The following is a 19,614-nucleotide window of genomic DNA, read 5'->3' on the forward strand; positions in this document are numbered from 1 at the left end:
GATGATAAAGTGTCAAAAAAAAATATTTGGGATTTGTGCGCATTTTAGCATATTACTTAAATTGTGTATATATTGACTACGGTTTGCATACTCAAAGGCGCTTATCGAGCTGACTTTATAACGACTAAAAATGCATGTTAATGAAAACAAGATGTTAAAGTAATTTGTTGTAAGTCGTATTCCTTTCGTTGTTTTAGCATAAGATGTGAAATAACCTCATGAAATGAAAGAAATACGTAGATTTTTCAGATCAAATCGCTTTCAACAAAAAAAAAGAGTACATTTGATGAAATTTCACAAAAAGAAGAGTACGCCCATTCCTCGACCGAAAAAGAGTACATGTACTCTTAAAAGAGTACGTATGGTAACCCTAAACTAGTACGAACTTAATGAAATTTACATCCTATGTGCAAGAAAGTTTTACAGCGGGTATCCAAACCGTCGCAATCTACACAGATTTGTCTGCCGCGTTTGACAAGGTTAAACATGAACTTGCTATTGCAAAACTCGAACGTCTTGGAATCTGCGGTTGCCTATTGAATTGGTTCCGTAGCTACCTGATCGGAAGAAAACTGACCGTTCGAACTAAGGATTCGTATTCCAGACAATTCCCTGCTACTTCCGGGGTTCCACAAGGGAGCCATTTAGGACCGATTGTGTTCCTTATTTATTTTAATGACGCTCTTCTACTGCTCGACGGACCCAAACTCGCCTATGCTGATGATCTGAAATTGTTCAACGTAATCAAAGGCCCGAAGACACCGCTTCACTACAAAGGCAATTCGACCTTCTCGCTATCTGGTGCAACAACAATCGCCTGGCGTTGAACTGCAATAAATGTTCCGTCATAACTTCTTCGCGCAAAAGGCATCCCATTTCCGCCGATTATTTCCTTTCGGACAACTTAATTGCCCATGCGAACCACATCAAAGATTTAGGTGTGATTCTTGATCAAAAACTTGACTTCAAGACACATACAAACTATATAGTGGATAAAGCTTCTCGATGTTTAGGCTTTATTTTCCGCGTGACGAAGAACTTCAGAGACGTTTGGAGCCCCTTCTATCAGAATGGCGCTAATCGGATCGAAGCTTAACAGCGACGTTTCATGCGGTATGCTCTACGCCATTTGAACTGGTCTGACCCGTACCATCTTCCAAGCTACGAGAACCGCTGCGGCCGCATCGGCCTAGACACGCTACAAGCCCGTCGAGCTGTCACACGGGCTTTGTTTGTCTCCGATATCTTGACATCGAAAATTGATAGTCCTTCGCTTTTTGAATCAATCAACATTAGTGTCAGACCTCAAGGACTACGGAACTGGAATTTACGGGACAAATAGTTTATTGATCGGTGTGATCAGGACGTTTAACCGTTACTCTGAACATTTTGTTTTTGGTACATCGAGGGATTCCTTTAGAAGAAAAATTTTAATAGCGTTTAGATCAATGTAGTTTGTGTAAACATTTTTTTTATAATTTTAATTATTTTGTTTTGTATCCATTTAATCATTGGGATCAACATGTGATCCATTTGTTACCAAATAAACAAATAAACAAATTTGGCTCGAATTAACACAATTATTACACACTCAAAATTAAACAACCACAAAAACTTAATTATAATGCTTCATCGTTTACGACTGTTGGCGCCATTGCTTGTCACCCACGTCTTCCAGGAGTCGACGCATCCAATTTACGTCTGGACATGTGTCTCGAGTGCAGTCACCAACGCTTCAAAACTGTCCGGAAGGCCCCGAAAAATCATTGTGATATTTTAGAGATGCTTTTAAAACTTGCCCGGCACTTAGCAGCTTCTCGAAAAGACACTCAACTTTCAAGAGGTGCTTTTCCAAATCACCATCAGAGATGTCAATGTGCATGATTTTTCAAGGATTGCCTGATTTTTTGAAGCTCTGCCTGACAACCTGATAAGCCATTGAATATCCCTGATTTTTGAAAAAAAAAATTCGAATGTGATGAAAAATGGGTTGTAAAGAACTGAATTAAAGGGTGACACGGTCAAAATTTGGTCAATATCAACTTGACGTATTTATTTCAATTTTGCATTTAAAGAACTTAACACCCCTCATTTTGAAGGTGTGTGTGTAGAATGTTGCTCCTATTTTGATTTTGGAATTCACTCTTCAATTGTCAAAATGCCGTCCAAGGAAGAAGAGCAGCGTATCAAAATTTTGCTCGCGCATCGCGAAAATCCGAGTTACTCGCACGCAAAGCTGGAAAAATCGCTAAAAGTTGCCAAATTAACCGTTACAAATGTAATTAAAGTGTTTGGGGAACGTTTGTCGACAGCCAGGAAGTCTGGATCGGGGGGAAATCGAAAACCGGAAGCCACTGAGACGACAAAGAGAGTTGCCGGTAGTTTCAAGCGAAACCGTAATCTCTCTCTCCGAGATGCCGCAAATAAGCTGGGTGTATCGTCTACAACCGTGCATCGAGCCGGAATAGCGACTTACAAGAAGGTAGTGACTCCAAATCGCGATGATAAACAAAATACGACGGCCAAAGCGCGATCCCGGAGGCTGTACACGACGATGCTGACGAAGTTTGACTGCGTGGTAATGGACGACGAAACCTACGTCAAAGCCGACTACAAGCAGCTTCCGGGACAGGAGTTTTATACGGCAAAAGGAAGGGGAAAGTAAGCAGATATTTTCAAGCACATGAAACTGTCAAAGTTCGCGAAGAAATATCTTTCTGCGGCGAAGAAGGTGGACAAGGTGGCTGTACAAAATCTGATGGCAGGGGTTAAGCGTAAGTCCCGGCAATTCGGATTTGGAAAAGCAGAAGCCTAACAGAATATTTTTCCGGAATTTTATACTAATTAAACTTGAAAAAGAAATTTAATTTGATTTTTTGAATAACGATTTCACCGATTTACACGCGTCCATGATTTACACGTTGACCAAATTTTAACCGTACCACCCTTTAGGGACCATTGCTGAAGTTAAAAAGTGAAAATGTTGCTGAAGAAAGCAATCGAAAGATTCCCTTCAATTGTTATTTAAAAATGGGAATTAAAGGGAATGATTTTTGATTGAGTAGAATTATTCAACCAAGTAGGCTCACAACACATATTGAAGTGAAAATGTGGAGTAATGACCAAAAAAAGGTCATCACTTTGAGCAAAATTTCCGTTTCTTACGTAGCCTAATTTTGCCTGATTTTTAATTCACCGGTTCCCTGATTTAGGAAAAAAAATTTGGCAACCCTGATCATCATCCTTACTCAACTCAATCCAACTGGATATTGAAAAATTTGAACATCGTGAAATACGATTCCAGTTGCTGAGACTTATTTATGTGTTTATATTGGTTGCAGTAGATCTGCCGTACTTGTCGGGAGACTTGAGAGATGCATCCCACCGTCTAGTATTCTAAATGTAAACATAAACAAGTCTCAGCAACCGAAATCGGAATTGAAGCTGCCGAGTGTGAACGAGGCTTTACTCGCAGTAGCAGAGGTGCCAGGTGTCCTGATTTTCGAAAGAATATCCTGATTTTTTTAAACTCTCGAATTGTCCTAATATTTGAAAATTGGTCTTCAAAATGTCCTGGATTGTCCTGATTATCAAAAAAAAACTTCTTAATTTTAAACCATGCTAAAATTAAACTAAAATGCAACAAAAAAGTTAATCCAATGCATGGGTTAAATGTAACCGCTGATGTTCGAATATTGTTTAACGATAAGAACTGCAGGCTACCCAAGAAGCTGCTTACTTCTGTTGCGTAAATTAATGCAATCTATTCAAAGCAGCATATTATTTCCATGAATCTAGAGGTGTTCTGTAAAATCCTCATTTCTCTTCCCAGTGTCCTGACTTTTTATAAAAAAAACATTCGGCACCTCTGCACAGCAGGGAAACTTTCGGTTGTGGTGGTTCCTTAGCCGATACCACACACACGCTAGAAATGATTAAACCATTAACGATTCAAAAATATCCATTTTTGACCTTTTCCCGAAAAATCTAATTTTATGAGTTCTCCATGAGAAGCCATAAAATGACTTCTAGGGGAGAAGTTCGAATATGGTTATTTTTCAATCGTAAGAGACAACACCCTAGAAGTAGGGAAAATGGTTATTTTTTATCCGTAATTCGGAAAGCAGGATAGCAAATTTGGAAATTTTCAAAATTGTAGATAAAAAAATAAAAAAAATACGAGTTTTCATTTTCTATATTTTATTTCTTGTTTCTTAAACATGTATGTTAACTGTACGTGTACAGGCTTTCCGGTAATCGACAGTGAAAGATTCCTTAACAAAACTATGCTTTCAGATTCTGCTCCGACAGAAGCTTTTCTAAATGGCGCTGTTTTTACGTTCGACTGGTTTTACTGATGGATGTGACCAAAATCAAATTCGCTCGTTTTATTCCTTGTGAATATTGTGAGGCGACGCGCTGAGGAAAAGCATCACCTGCTAGTAGTAATAAAGCCTAAGTTATATTTCTCCAAGATAGCCACCAAATCCAAAAACGAAAACGATTCTAGTCACAGAGCGGGGCAGCGCCGGAATTGATGGACCCATTTACCCAACATGGGCATTCCGACAGGCTGAAAAATCACTCCAATCCGTCCAATAGAAAATACTACCGAAGTGGAACGGTTTTCCGGTAACCCTACAAAAGTTGTTTTCTGAAAAAAAAAAATTGAAAAAAGGTAGGAATTCACATACTTGAGAATGCTAACGCTCGAGTTTTGGTCCATCCAGGCCACGGTGGTGCCAAAGCTGTAGGCTCAAGCCAGCTTCGGAGGGTTTCCGATGATCCCGCTGTCATTCCGAGACGGAATCAATCATTTGCAAAATGGCGATGATGGGGCACAAATTTTTTTAAGCATTTTGTGGTTAATGCTCGAAAACTACCAAAATGGTTAAAAAAAAATTCTTGAAAAATTGTTGAAAAATAACCATATTGGAGGTTTTGAAGCAAAACTCATAAAATGGTTATTTAAGAACCAAAAAAGGTTATATAAAAATGAGCGTGCATCAAAAACACTCTAGACGTTTTGTACGGAACTGAACTGACTTTCCTCGATAACCTTATTACCATATTACCTTTAACGTGCTTTTGTCTCATCTTTGTTCCACTGCACAGGGACAACTTCCGGCTTTGGGGAACCTATCTCATTCCACAGATCTTCGCTAGTCAAAAGCAACTCCATGCCAATCTTCCAGGAGAGCCAGTTCTTTACTGTTAACTGAAGTGTCTGAAAATTCACAGATTTCGATCCGTAGATCCGTAAATCTGGGCACGCTGGTGCTGTGATACAAAAACAATAGAGGTCAATAGTGAGCAAGATCACATGCGAGATACACAGGTGTGTTTCGAAATCCAGCAGTCGACTGATGGAGCTCCATTTGTACGCTGATGTCAATGGATTTCGTTACGTCCACCGTGGTTTAATTGACTTCTGCACTGTCGTACTGAAGCGGAGGTTCTGGGTTCAAATGCTGTTGATGACCGTTGTATTTTTTTTTGTAAAATTCATGAAAATTTACGGCTTATGTTTTTCTTTTCATTAATTTTCTTGTTTCTTTGAAAAAAAATCGTGAGATTCGTAAATTTGATTCCGTGATGATGGGAAAGGTTGAATCTGACTCGGTCTAATGAAGGAATCGGTACCCCTGTTTGGGACCGAAAGAAATCGGTAGGGATGGGCCCACCGGTGAGACATTTCAACTTGAGCGATTGATTGGGGCCACATGGATCCATGATTCTCCTATTGTTGAACACGTCAATTTATCTAGCCGAAAGAAAACCGAAACGAAAAGGAAATAAACAAACACGGGTACAGACAATAAATCTCTTTTTTCTGGCTAACGACTGCGGGGGACCTGTCTTCCGGAGACCTTGGGGGTGGAATCAAACCTATGTTCGTTTTTAATTTGGTGCCTGCTAATGTCCCATTATCGTGATGGATTGTCTACATGCATTCGGTACCAGTTGACGCAGCAATTAATTTTCTTGAATCAATTTAAAATGGGGTTCTCGAACCAGAAGTATCGCTGGAAAACATTGTCATTCCGAAGGAAGTTCTTAACAGAAATGAATTTCGATTGCTTTACAATTTAACCGTCTTCAAAGATATTTTCCAAGATGTTGATGTTATTTCACATTGTTCAGAATGCCATCAGCAGGGTAGAATAAATAAAACCCTGAATTATTTTACGGGGATCCCTTGAAATATCTTTTCCCGGTCGGATTTCTCCCTGGCGAGGCCGAGGAATAATAAATTCGTACCAATTCGCCTAACCCAACAAACGCAGCAAAGATAACTCAATCATCTACAAGCATTCCAACCGGGCAGCCGAGCAGGAAAAATAGAAACAGGGAACCCCAAAGTCCCCGAAGTATGTCAATATTTTGTGAAAATTCCATCATCCACTTGGCATGATAAAAACCAATGGCAACGGCAGAGGCGAGCTGCTACCGTGTCACACACACACTTTGCTGTGTGCTGTCGCAAATACTTTTGCTAACCTATCAAAGTTTCCCAAAGAATCTTTCTTCTCGGGTGCGTTCCACAACTCTTAACCAGTTTTACTGAAGTGGGTTTGCGGCAGCAAACCTTCAGGCCCTAGCTCGCATCAGCACGCAAGGAAAGACATTATTTACGATGTGAATTTTTGCTTCCGGAAAGTTGAAATATGATTGAGTTTTTGTGTTATGATTTCTGCTGAAACTGTGAAACATGACAAATTGACTTTTCATAACCTTTCATGGAGAGAAAAAGAGCTATATTAGTCAGTGGTCAAGGGCCTATTTATGCTCAACAAAATTTGAATTCGCATGTGGTTTGGCTTCTTTCATGGCGACCGTCAGAAATCGATGATTCGTATTTCCACGTGGTCGCCTATCGCTTTTTGTCGAACCTCGCAGGATAAATCGATGAAATATTCGTGATTTCATATCTAATATATAAAGATGAGTTGGGCTTTATATGTTTGTATATACATATGCACTAGACTGCCTCAAATTTGAATGGGAAATTTAAAACCTGTGAAATGCAACGCTGCAGGCCAAATTTGTGCCAGATCGGACCACGGGAAGGGGTCGCTCAACGAGTTTGTATGGGATTTTGAGACATTTCGTTCAAGAGGAACATGAAAAACCAGCTTTTCGTCAATAACTTTTGTCTCCTACGACCGATTTCTTTCAAAAATGGGTTTTCTTAAAGCCTAAACTATGACAAATATTTCATCCGAAGATTGCATTTCAATTGAAGTTGAGATAAAAAAGTTATTAAGCTTCAAAAATTGGCTAACTTTTTTAAGGGTGATATTCATCACTGTTTCAATGAGGCGACTAAATGTCCGACCAGAACACTCAATGTTAAATGCATGCCGTTTCGTGATGACCGATTTTAACCATTGCAATTGTTGTTGCGTTCGATTGCAATTTTTAATGCATTTCTAATATTTGAGTATGGATGATATTCACTTGATAGTTTGGAAAAAAGTAAGGGCGGGAAAATGGTTGACAATTTAAAAAAAAATGCATAACCACATTTTTCAAAAGTCGGGTCATTTGGGGCAGTCTAATATGCACCTTATACAAATCCACACTGCTTAACCGATCAGCTTGGAATTTGGTACAGTAATGTAAACAGACATGAGAAAGGTCGATGTAATAGTTTTGAGCCCCTCCCATCTAAGAAAAGGGACCCTCCCATACAACTTACGTTTTTTCTCCCACGAACCAAAAGTCATAGCACCCATTTGTCAACCGATTTTCGTTCCTTTGGCGGGATTGTTTTCACTATCACCATGGGCCAGGCATAAGAAACGACCATGCAAAGTTCACGTGTACTGGAAAGCAAATCAAAGCTTGCTGAGCATAAAATATTTGAATGGAGAAATTTTGGCGGGTGTTTTTTCCTTCTACTGTTCAAAGCACGTGGTACCGGTGCGAGGAATTTGATTGCAATAATGAGCCTTCATTTAGGATAAAAAAAATACTCGCCTGTTAGAAATTTACTGAGAAGAACAGTGGTTGAGAATCTACTAGAATAAGCAGTGTGTAAAGTATGGATGGTTCATTGTGAATTGACTTCTTCAGTTGAATAACTATTTGGACTGAAAACAAATGTTCCAGCTTTAAGGAACCATCCATTTTCATATTTTCGGAACTCCTCTTAGGTAAACAATTAATAAAACTGAGGGTTGTAAGCTCAAGGCTGCGATCTCAACACTTCGATTGCCGTGTAGGAATTTAATTTACAATTGGAATAAGACAATTAAACGTTCATTTTATGCAAAAAATTTAAACCAAATCCAACGCACGAGACTTTAAGTAATTAAATCTGAAGTTTTTAGTTTTGTTCAATTCAATTTCATTTGTAAATTTTTAAATTTTAAGTTATTGTTGATCATCGAAGTGTTCAATTCTACCATCTTATTATAAGAAAACTTGAAAAACACATTGAAAACATGCAGAGGTTTCAGCGGAAATCTATTTAGAAATTTCTAAGTACAAAATAAAACTAAAATGGGTATTCCATTCTACGGGGAGATCTTGAAAAGAGGTCGTTAACATTTGTCTACAAGCTTAATACATGAGATTTTCACTAGATAACCCATGGAAAAGATAAAAAAAATGTTATCATTTGATAAAAAAAAAACTGTAATTTAATTCAAGCTTCCGAAAAAAAGGGTAAAATAAGTTTGCCAGAATTGCCGTATCGGGACCGGACAAATCCAGCAAATTTAATCAAAAAACCTGGCCAGCATTTGATTTCAAAAAGTTCAAACCGATATACTGGCAATATATGAGCAAACTTGGTCAAAACCGCGGAATTATTCAGTAAAAATAACGAAAAATATACTTGCAATATTTTTTCTTTACAAACCACATCAGCAGATTTAAAATTGTATATCAAGCTTCCAAACACGAGTCATGATTATTTCTAAAACTTGCCATTTAAAACTTTTTTTTGAACGTAAAAATAAAAAATTATAATAATTATAAAGTCTCAGTTCATGATACGTTTTAAAAATGATGTGATTAAATCCGGACAAAATCCGGGCTTTTTGCAACAAAATCCGAGAAACCGGGCCAGACCGGACTTACCTCAAATTTTGATTCAAATATTCTAGCAAATCCGGATAAATCCGGACAACCTGGCAACCTTAGATTGAAATGTTTTTCGTGATAGAATGGATAAGCATTCAAGAGAAATTATTTCAAATTTCTATTAAAACTTTAAGAAGACTAACAAAACTTACAAAGCTCACACGGCCAAACATGGTTCAATTTATTATAATGATGAACAAAAAGCTTTCAAAATTTCACAAAGTCAAACGACTCATTTCGATTTATATTTTATGTGAACCCGAGCAAGGCCGGGTAAAATCAGCTAGTTGTCAGATAAACGGTGGTTTTCCCTTTGTTTTTCGACTGAGGTGCAGTGTTTACTAATCCAATTTGAACATTCAGTCAACATCGGCAGCTGCAGAATTTGGCCTAATTTAAACTTTTTTTTGAAAGGTTCATCTATTTTGAGTAAATTTTACCAATCGATTCTTCATATCACAATCTACATCTGGTTTTTCAATATTTTTTTATCACTGGCCCACAAGACCAACTATTGTGTTGTGTTAGATTCAACCCTGTCCTATTCTAACATTTCAAAATAGTTGGTCCGTGGTGAACAAAAGTTAAGTAGGGGAGATGAGGGCATAATGGCCACCTTAAGGAAAACGCTTATTTAACCAAAGAGAACAGCTGTAATATGTGAACAACATCATTGTTTCGTGTTCAGACACTCAAATAGTCTATGGCCTAATTGGATGAATCTTGAAAAAGTAGATAAAAACGTTCAAAAATGCATTTTAAAAATTTTTGCCGAAAGCTTAAGCTATTGGTTAAGATGGCGATTTGGCCTATTGGTAAGATGTCGGAGAGGTAATCAGTAGGCTCGAGCTCGATTCCTGGTCGAGATGATTTTTTTTTTCATTTATCATTCACGATCATGATTGCACTAAACCGCGTAGATTCATCAAACAAAGCAATAACAAAATAATCTAGGTCTGTTTGTGGAATTCAAAGAATGAACACATGCTCATACATTATGTTTCTAGTGTTTTGTTTTACGGATGATGCTTTGATGCTATTAGCCGTATAATGTAACAATAAAAAAATCAATCATGAATGGAATGTGCAAAAAAATCCCCTCGAACAGGAATCGAACTCGAGTCTAATGATTACCTCTCCGACACCTTACCAATAGGCCAAATCGACAGACGAAACAAACAAGCTGTAGCTCTATTATTCAGTTGACTTCATCGAGTTGAATTTGCTGCTAGATTATACAGCAGAAAATGCTCATTATGCCTTCATTGAAAGCGCTCTGTTCGCCTCTAGTGAACAAATTAAAGAAAAAAAAGCGAAAAATCAAAAATTTTATGATGTTGAAAATTGAGAAAAAATGTGTAGATCATGTTGCAGTGCGTACATTTGAGATCAAGATGATTTAAAGGTCATAAAAGCTTATTTGGTGGTGCTCAAAAATTATAATTTTTTTGTCACTTGAGAACCTAGCTGGTAATTATTTAATATTTCTGTAAATATGAAAAGGATATTTCTTTTTTGGTGAAAAATTAAAACTATGGGTAGTACGAAAAAAAGTCCTTATGAAAATTTGTTTAAGAAAATACGTACTTATGTAGAAAAAAGGAGTGCTCATTATGCCCTGGGTGCTCATTATGCCCTTATCTCCCCTAGCCGTAAAAGAATTATCAATTCAAAACAATGTTTTGAAGAACGTTATTGTCGCTGAATCCCTAAACGTTCGAGTTTTCGTCAACATCAGCGACGATGACATGACCACGACATTTCATGTTGACCAGACATCTATCGAACCTAAATAGGTTCTAAGTGATTTTCATCTTATTTTGAATACCAACATAAATAAACATAAACCTGAACATACAGCACAGTTTTCAAAGCGAGAGGCTCCCATATAATATCAAAATGAAAAATGTCAAAACTAGAGCCATTTGATTTTTTCTCAAATATGGGACACAAGCGAGCTTTAACATGATAAGATGATTGTTTCAGCTGAATTGTAATTGTAATAAATTTTATCGAATTAGTACATATACAAGCTTTGATATAACGATATGGATTATATTTACTACCATTTCCTCTATGAAAACGGGAAGGTTGCATTAAAACTTTATAATTCAATATTTAATACGACTCAGTTATAATTTTTTTTCAAGAGTTTATTTAACTTTGAACATAAAACTTTTAAAACATAGCGATGTGATGGATCCACTTTCGAAGCATACTGAAAGCACCATTGGCAAGAGATGCAACCTTTCTTTCTCATGATTTTTCAGATGAGACCTAGATCCAGTGTTCGGCACTAAAGCGCTAATCCGCTAATCGCTAATTAGTCCGCTAACTTTTTGTTAGCGGATAAATTTTGCCGCTAAATTTTTGGTAAGTTAGCGAATTAAAAAGTTCCGTTATTTTTTGGTTCCGCTAATTTTAAACCGCAAATCCCATAATTTTTTTCAAGATTCATAGATAACTGCTGATAGAAGTAGGTATTTATACTTTTAGTCATTTATCAGGCTAATTAGGCATTTCGAATTGTCTCAATGGAAGTGTGCGTACTAGAGTCAAATAATAGGAGTATTTTGGGTCACCTCACACCACAGTAACGCAGATTAACCAAGATGGGTAAACAGCAGATGATTCGATCTGTCGACTTTCAGAATCAGCCATGTTGATTGTTTCGTTGCGTTTGTTTAAGGCTATAATCATTTAGTATCCGGGCAGTTTCAAACCTCTGTATTTTAAAAACTATCAATTTGATCGAAAAACTTTCTATGGAGGAAATGAAGGTGTTATTATGATATTTAATGTAAAAATATTAAAGAAATAATTTATCGTTGATGACAAGAAATACTCCTACTTTATGATAAAATATAATCTTTATCTTTGCACACTTTTTTCAGCCATGTATTGATCTATTATTTTTACCACAGAAGCTAAACCTTTTCAAAATTATGATATTTTACACAAATTCATCTGTAAAAATCAATTGGAATCTGGTTGGAACCTTTTCATGAGAAGGCATCTCGAAGAATATGACCTCTTAAATTCGGGTTTAACATAAATTTCTTGGTCCACCAGAACACATCTGTCACATTGCGTAAAACCCGGTTGCACATATTGCGATCCGTGGAACTGCTAATTTTTAGTTAATTCCCGGGTGTCCACTTGACAGGCAACACTTTTTGTCTGTCGGAAACGGATTTACTGCATAGTTAAGAGGTCTGCATTCAGTTGTCCCCAATAACCATAAATTTGTTCCTATAGTTGAGATCAAGGGTTCCACTCCGATGCTTGGTTTGAATTTCGTAAGCATCCTAGAGTGGCTCCTTATACTTCTCAACCATCTGAGAGAATTAATGAGGCCTAAGCTTGCCTTTAAACTTCAGAACATCGAACAATATCGAACGTTTTTACATCGTTTAATTGGTTTATTGTTTCAAAGTAGTTAGTTGAAATATTCTGATTTCAAAAATTAGTTCTTTTTTTTATTTCACGGATCAGTTCATATAAAACGAAAAAAAAATTACCAGAGAAAAAATTGACATTGTAAAGCAGTATGTACATTAAATTGTTCGTTTTGTATTCTATTTATGTTCGAATAGATATTGTATACATGTTTGGAAAAGGTGAAAACTGGTTGAAGATTTTACCAAAAAAACAACACTATGTTTGCAAAGCATTGGAATAAAAAAACTTTAGATTCAACTATAATCCATGCTATTAAGAGTTAATTTTTTTGTATTGTTTTTAGGAGTTTAAGTTAACTGTATTTGCAATTTTGGTGTAATATTTATACTGTGCATTCAAATAACACGAAATAAAATAAATATGATTTACGTTTTTTGTTGGGTACCATTTAGCGGTTAGCGATTAGCGCTCTAAGCTTTAAGCGATAACTTTTTCAGCACAATTAGCGATTTTAATTAGCGATAGCTAACATTGACTAAGTTAGCGATTCAATTAGCGGCGCTAATTGTTCAGTTAGCGATGTCGAACACTGCCTAGATCTCATTCTTATTATTTTGTGAAATTATATAAAAATAAAATTCTTATGAATGTTGATGTAAATTTCACATATCAACGATATTGCCTTTCTGTAGAAAACAAACTGAGACTAGGAACTGTTTTCCCCAACGGTAACCTTTCTGAGAAAAATGTGCACAAAACTTTTGCCCCCCTTCAGGGTTGAGAAGGAAAAATTGAAATATCCCTCCTGATTGGATTTCCATCACCCTGGACGAGCTTCAGCAGCTCGACAGATAGATAAGAGGAGAAGAAACTTTAAGTGGACAAACTCGATAGAAGCAACGATGACCATTAAAATGTATTTGTGTTCGTATTTTAAACATTGGCTTTTCTTCAAGCCTCCAAGATTTTATCGATATTTGTATTTTTTTTACCTTAGTTAAAAAGTTGGGAGAAAATCTAGGCTGCTTGTCTTTTTTTTTAATCTTTTCGTGTCCTAGAATTTTATAGTCTAACAAATTTTTACCTGAAACATATTAGGTATATTCAGCGAAAACTTGAAAGAAAAATGAGCTTGACCAAAATATCACAGAGAACAGACGTACAACCTTGAAGGAATAATCTTCAGAATGCTTTGTAAAAGTTTATATCCTATTTATAAAAATAAAAGCCATTGAGAATTGACTCCAAACAGTGCCATCTGTTGCGACGGTCAAAAGTTTGTAGTATTGTAATTAATTATTGTCAATGTAGTTGAAATCCGAAGTTTTTACGCTGGTGATTGGCAACCTTGCCAACCAGCGAAAATGAAAAATTCATCAAACGCCTCGGCTATCGGCAACCCTTTCTTTCGTTTGCTTTCGAAACATGGAAGATGTTTGATAGATGTCTGGTCAACATGAGGTGTCGTCAGTGATGATGCCGTTGCTGATGCATGATGAATCTAGAATGGTGGTCCCAAATGCCAAATCGCACGTTCAGCCATATTGAAAAAAGTTTTGACAGCTGGCTGATGTGTTTACGATAACGAGGTTCAGAGATGCCAGTTGTTTGAGATACAAAAGCAGAGAAACTTGGAAATAAAAGTATACGTATGTCTGTGCATGTCGTAGACTAAAGATCAAAAGCTTTAAAACCAAATTGGGTTTTAGTTTATTTTGTTTTATCTAAACTAGATTTCTGAAAATAAAAAAAATGATTTGAGAATTCAATGAACATTTTATTCGAAAAACTTTTTTGTACCGTGAATAACAATACACTTCGCACTTTTCGGATGCTCCAAACTTGCTGTGATTAACCGTGGTAATAGAAAGGATCTTTTAAGGGTGGACCTAAAGAGACTATAGTAAACAAAGAGGCGCCATCTGATCCGTTTAAAAAAAAAAGAGCTTGCAACCCTGCTGTGGGGCTGACTTTAAGACTGTTTGGTTTTGCTCGATTGGAATGACACTGACAGAAAATCAAAAATTCCAATCGTGACATTTCATCTCTTTGTTTACTAAAGGCTTGTTAGGTGGACCAAACAACCAAAATCCTAAACCGGATGTTGCTTGTCCGGTCGATGGCATCAAGGTTGGACTCTGGGTGTTCACCATCGAAGCGGCAGTCGAGGGCCAAAAACTCCATCTGGTTTTTCCATGTGATACCCATCAGATCCGGATTACTCGATTGGATCTTCTGGAGCAGCGATGGCAACAGACAGGGGTCCTCATGAAGCAGCTGTTTCAGATGTTCCTGCAGAAAGGCCAGCCGCTTTTCGGACGATGGAATGTCATGCCTCGCCATATTACCATCCGATTCGATGACTTTCTGCTGCTTCCAGACAGCTCTTGGTATAAAATAGTGTTGAATAAGCATAAATCTGTTATAAATAATGGATAATTAATGTTACTCATCCCTACCGACAAAGCTGGCAACGTCGTCTATTGGTCCACAACGTCTTCCAGCTTTGCTTACCAGGCCGGAACTCAGCCGGAAGAATTTTTTTTTCGCTTCTATGGATTATATTTGCAAAAATCAAGGCGAAATCTTTGTCAGAGCAATATCTTGAAGATTTTTTTTTTTTAGGTTTTATTTTTGACACTTTACCATCATTATGGTATTCGTGTCTAATCTTGAAGATTGGCATCCGTGTTTTACCAAAAAATCAGAGCACCTGGCATCTCAGCCAATCAGCAGCCAGCCAGCTGCCAACTTTTTGCTAAAGTGACACCATACTAGATTCATCATGCGCTGATGTTGACAAAAACTCCGGTTTTCGGATTCAGCAACAATATTTGTGGCTATTCAGTTCTGACCGTGAAGTGATTGTGTTAAACTAAGAGTGTAACATTAGACTGAGTCGATTTGGGGTCATTTTTGAATTTCTCAAACCCTGGGGTCTTAAAAGCTTCGTTTTGGTTCAAAACTCATCCATGATTTTTTGCAGAATTTTTAAGTAACTTTTACATGAGTAAATTTGGACTTTTAGGTTTGTATGGGAAAATTGAATATTTTGTACTGAAAAATCAATATCATTTTTGTTTCTTCTGTGGAACCGAGCCTGCTGATGGTTTTTGTGCCAATTTATAAATTTTTTACAGGAAATTTTCCGCTGAACAACTTTGTCGAGTATCATAACTTCGTATCTTTTTAGACAAAAAAGTTATTAGCTCTTTATCAGATGTATGTCTTTTGGCATTGATAAACACGAAATTCAATTGACACCACTGTTGGGTGCCTAGCGAAGTATTGCAAGACCACTTTTCATGCCATACTTCGTGGGGCACAAGCAGTGGTGTCAATTGAATTCATGATTTATCAATCCAAAAAGACATACACCTGTTAAACACCTAATAACTTTTTTGTCTAAAATGATACGAAGTTATGATATTCAACAAAGTTGTTCAGCGGAAAATTTCCTTGAAGGAATTTTATAAATTGGCACAAAAACCATAAGCAGGCTCGGTTCCACAGAAGAAACAAAAATGATGTTGATTTTTCAGTACAAAATATTCAATTTTCCCATACAAACCTAAAAGTTCAAATTTACTCATGTAAACGTTACTTAAAAATTCTGCAAAAAATCATGGATGAGTTTTGAACCAAAACGAAGCTTTTAAGACCCCAGGGTTTGAGAAATTCAAAAATGACCCCAAATCGACTCAGTCTAGTGTAACATGTCAAAAGAAAACACATGTGTAAGAGTAAATAAAGAAAAAAATAAAACAACTTAGTACAATGCAAACGGCCCCAACAGGGTGAATGGCAAAATAGCGAAGGAAACCTTTGAGAAAATAAGAAACAATGTTTGTTTTCTACAGGGCTGTTTTGCGGCAGCTAAATTCACTATGGTGATCGGCTCTATCGTGAGACCAAACCGGAACAGATCCAGCGAAAAGCAGACATCGGAGGTGCTCCGGGCCTTTGCAATGCGTCCGTTGAGCAGTACAGCCAGACAGGGTTGCCAAAAACTGTGATATTCCGCGATACATAAGGAAACCGAGCTGTGATAATATTGTTGTTTATGTGGGCTGTCAGATTAGACTGAGTCGATTTGGTGTCATTTTGGAATTTCTCAAACCCTGGGGTCTTAAAAGCTTCTTCTTGGTCCAAAACTCATCCATGATTTTTCGCAAAATTTTTAAGTAACGTTTACATGAGTAAATTTGAACTTTTAGGTTTGTATGGGAAAATTGAATATTTTGTACTGAAAAATCAACATCATTTTTGTTTCGTCTGTGGAACCGAGCCAGCTGATGATTTTTGTGCCAATTTATAAAATTCCTAAAGGAAATTTTCCGCTGAACAACTTTGTCGAAGACCATAACTTCGTATCATATTAGGATAAAAAGTTATAAGCTGTTTTACAGGGGTATGTCTTTTCACACTGATAACAATAAACTCAATTGACATCCCTGCAGGGTGCCTAGCGAGGTATTGCGTGACTACTTTCCATGCAACACTTCGCTAGGCTCAAGCAGTGATGTCAATTGAATTTATTGTTAATCAATGCGAAAAGACATACCCCTGTTAAGCAGCTAATAACTTTTTTTCCTAATAAGATACGAAGTTATGATCTTCGACAAAGTTGTTCAGCGGAAAATTTCGTTGTGGAATTTTATAAATTGGCACAAAAATCAATAGCTGGCTCGGTTCCACAGACGAAACAAAAATGATATTGATTTTTCAGTTCAAAATATTCAATTTTCCCATACAAACCTAAAAGTTCAAATTTACTCATGTAAACGTTACTTAAAATTCTGCAAAAAATCATGGATGAGTTTTGAACCAAGACGAAGCTTTTAAGACCCCAGGGTTTGAGAAATTCCAAAATGACCCCAAATCGACTCAGTCTACTGTCAGATGTTTGTCTTTAAAGTAGGATGCGGGCTCGTAAGTAGACATTATGTTAAGCTAGCTTAAGTTTTCAATGTGTCGTAAGAGTAAATTGTGATTATTGCTCCAAAGTTTTGGGTTCCGCATGTTTGTGTTTCAAGTTACTAATCAACTTTTGAAATACCAATTTTTTCGAACATCGCAATCGTGTATAAACTCAAAAATAAGCAAACTAATCTTTCAGTAAAATAGCCGGCATCAATTTGGTGCTAGATAAATTGAAGCAATGGCAGAGTAGCCCAGCCGAAATAACTTACAGCTATGTCCAGTCGAAAAGAAACATTCCCCTCAAAAATGCCGATTCAAAGCATCTCGAAGCGGCTACTTCCGGATAGCTTCGTTGCTTCCTGTAGTGATGATAAAATTTCCTTTCGAGGTTTTTCGGCTTGCAGGCTTGTTTTTAGCAAAAACGACGTTAGATTTACGTTTCTAACGTTTCGATTCTTTTTGGATCTTCTTCAGGGACTAAAAATAATATTTATTTAATTAGTTTTGCTGATCGTGGTTTATGCTTTCTTACCGCAAAGATGCCGTTTTTTTTGTGAGTGTCGACTCGACTGGTCGTGTTAAGCTGTTTTTTTTATCTGTTTTCCGAATATTATAATTTATTTCGTATTTTTAGATATAAGTTGTAGTGTATAGACTAACTGCGTACAGATGTTTGCGGATACAAATCCGTTTATCTAGTGTTTTAGTGAATAATTTTCCACAGCATCGAACTTTAAGCACAGTCTTCACTTTTCACTTATTTTGTTTTGATCAGAATTCAGCTGTTGCGTATGTGTGTTGATGGTGTAGTCTTTTGTGTGTATTTTTTTATCTGCCAGTTCGCTTATTTTTTTTCGAATAATTGGAATACGTTTTCGTATGAAGAGTGAATGCTTTCAGTGTCTTTCTCAATGTTTTCTATGTTTTTAGTTGTTTTAATATGGTAGCTTTTCAATATCTTCAATTTTTCCTGGTTGTTTCCCCTGTCGATAATCCTGGCTCCTTGGATGTCGAAAAGGTGGAGCGTGGTGATCTCGTGATCCAGAAGTGCAGTTTGTTAACTCAGCTTTGCAATTGGGTAGTCTGCTTTGGTATATCCTTGAAGAAGATCCAATAAGGTTTGAAACGTTGGAAATGAAAATTAATACGTCGTTTTTGCTAAAAACAGGAACTGCAAGCTGAAAAAACTCCCCCAAAAAACATATTTCCAGTCGAATTTTCTACCACAAATCAAAAATAAATAAAACAAATGAACAAGTGTTATCGCATACACTGGAATATAAACTTAAAATTGTAATCAGAAACCCAAGTCAGTCGAACCAATGACTCAATCTTGAGAGTGACAGATGTTTTAAGAAAAATTTTGAACAGAGATTTGGAATTTTCCTCAATTTACGAGAATGACACCGGCTCCGTTAAATAAGACGGAGAGACTGAAAAAGCACAGATTCTAAAGCCTAGAATTGTTGTTCCTCCGGTGAAAAAGACGGAGAAGATGTTTTGAATCGGCCTGCCTGTGAAAAAGACGGACCTTGAAAAGTTCAAATTATTAAGCCTGCTACTGTTGATTGTTCCTTTGATTGGCCTTCCGGGGGAAAAGGTGGATTGGCTAGAGAAGTGCAGATTTTGAAGACTGCTGCTCCTGTTTTTTTTTTTTTGTTTTTATTTGGTATTCCGGTAGAAAAGTCGGAATCATTAGGAAAGCGCAAATTATTAAGGCTACTGTCATTGATTGTTTGTTATGATTTGGCTTTGACGTTGAAAAAAAAAACGATTTGGCTTAAGAAGCGCAGATTTTTAAAAGCTGCTGCTGATTGTTTGTTTCTTTTTTGGCAACCGATGGCAAAGGCGAATTTTTAAGACTGCTACTACTGTTTTCTTGTTTCGATTTGGTCTTTCGGTAGAAAAGACGAATTGGCATAGGATGAAAAATGAATAATGCACAAATTAAAAATAATAGTCAAGTATAAGAATAAATAAAAGAAATATGTGGCAACACTGGAAGAGAGGCTCAAAGTGTAATCCAAAACACAAGTCAGTACTTTATTGTTCTTATCTTGAGAGTAACAGACATTTTAAGAAGAATTTTGAATTGAGATTAGGCTTTGTCCTCAATTCACGGCATTTCCTCTTGAACAAAATCCAGAACTTCGAGTAAGATAGAAGAAAATTGCGAATAAGTTTTACCATTTTTTT

At 36.7% G+C, this 19,614-nt stretch overlaps 1 protein-coding gene across 2 annotated transcripts in view; it reads left to right on the top strand.

The window, feature by feature from the left end:
- LOC129740680 (alpha-mannosidase 2) overlaps positions 1–19,614 on the top strand; it is a 313,476-nt gene that overhangs the window by 159,193 nt on the left and 134,669 nt on the right. The gene's annotated exons all lie outside the window — the stretch shown is intronic.

Source organism: Uranotaenia lowii, chromosome 1 (assembly GCF_029784155.1).
Source record: "Uranotaenia lowii strain MFRU-FL chromosome 1, ASM2978415v1, whole genome shotgun sequence".
Lineage (NCBI taxonomy): Eukaryota > Metazoa > Arthropoda > Insecta > Diptera > Culicidae > Uranotaenia > Uranotaenia lowii.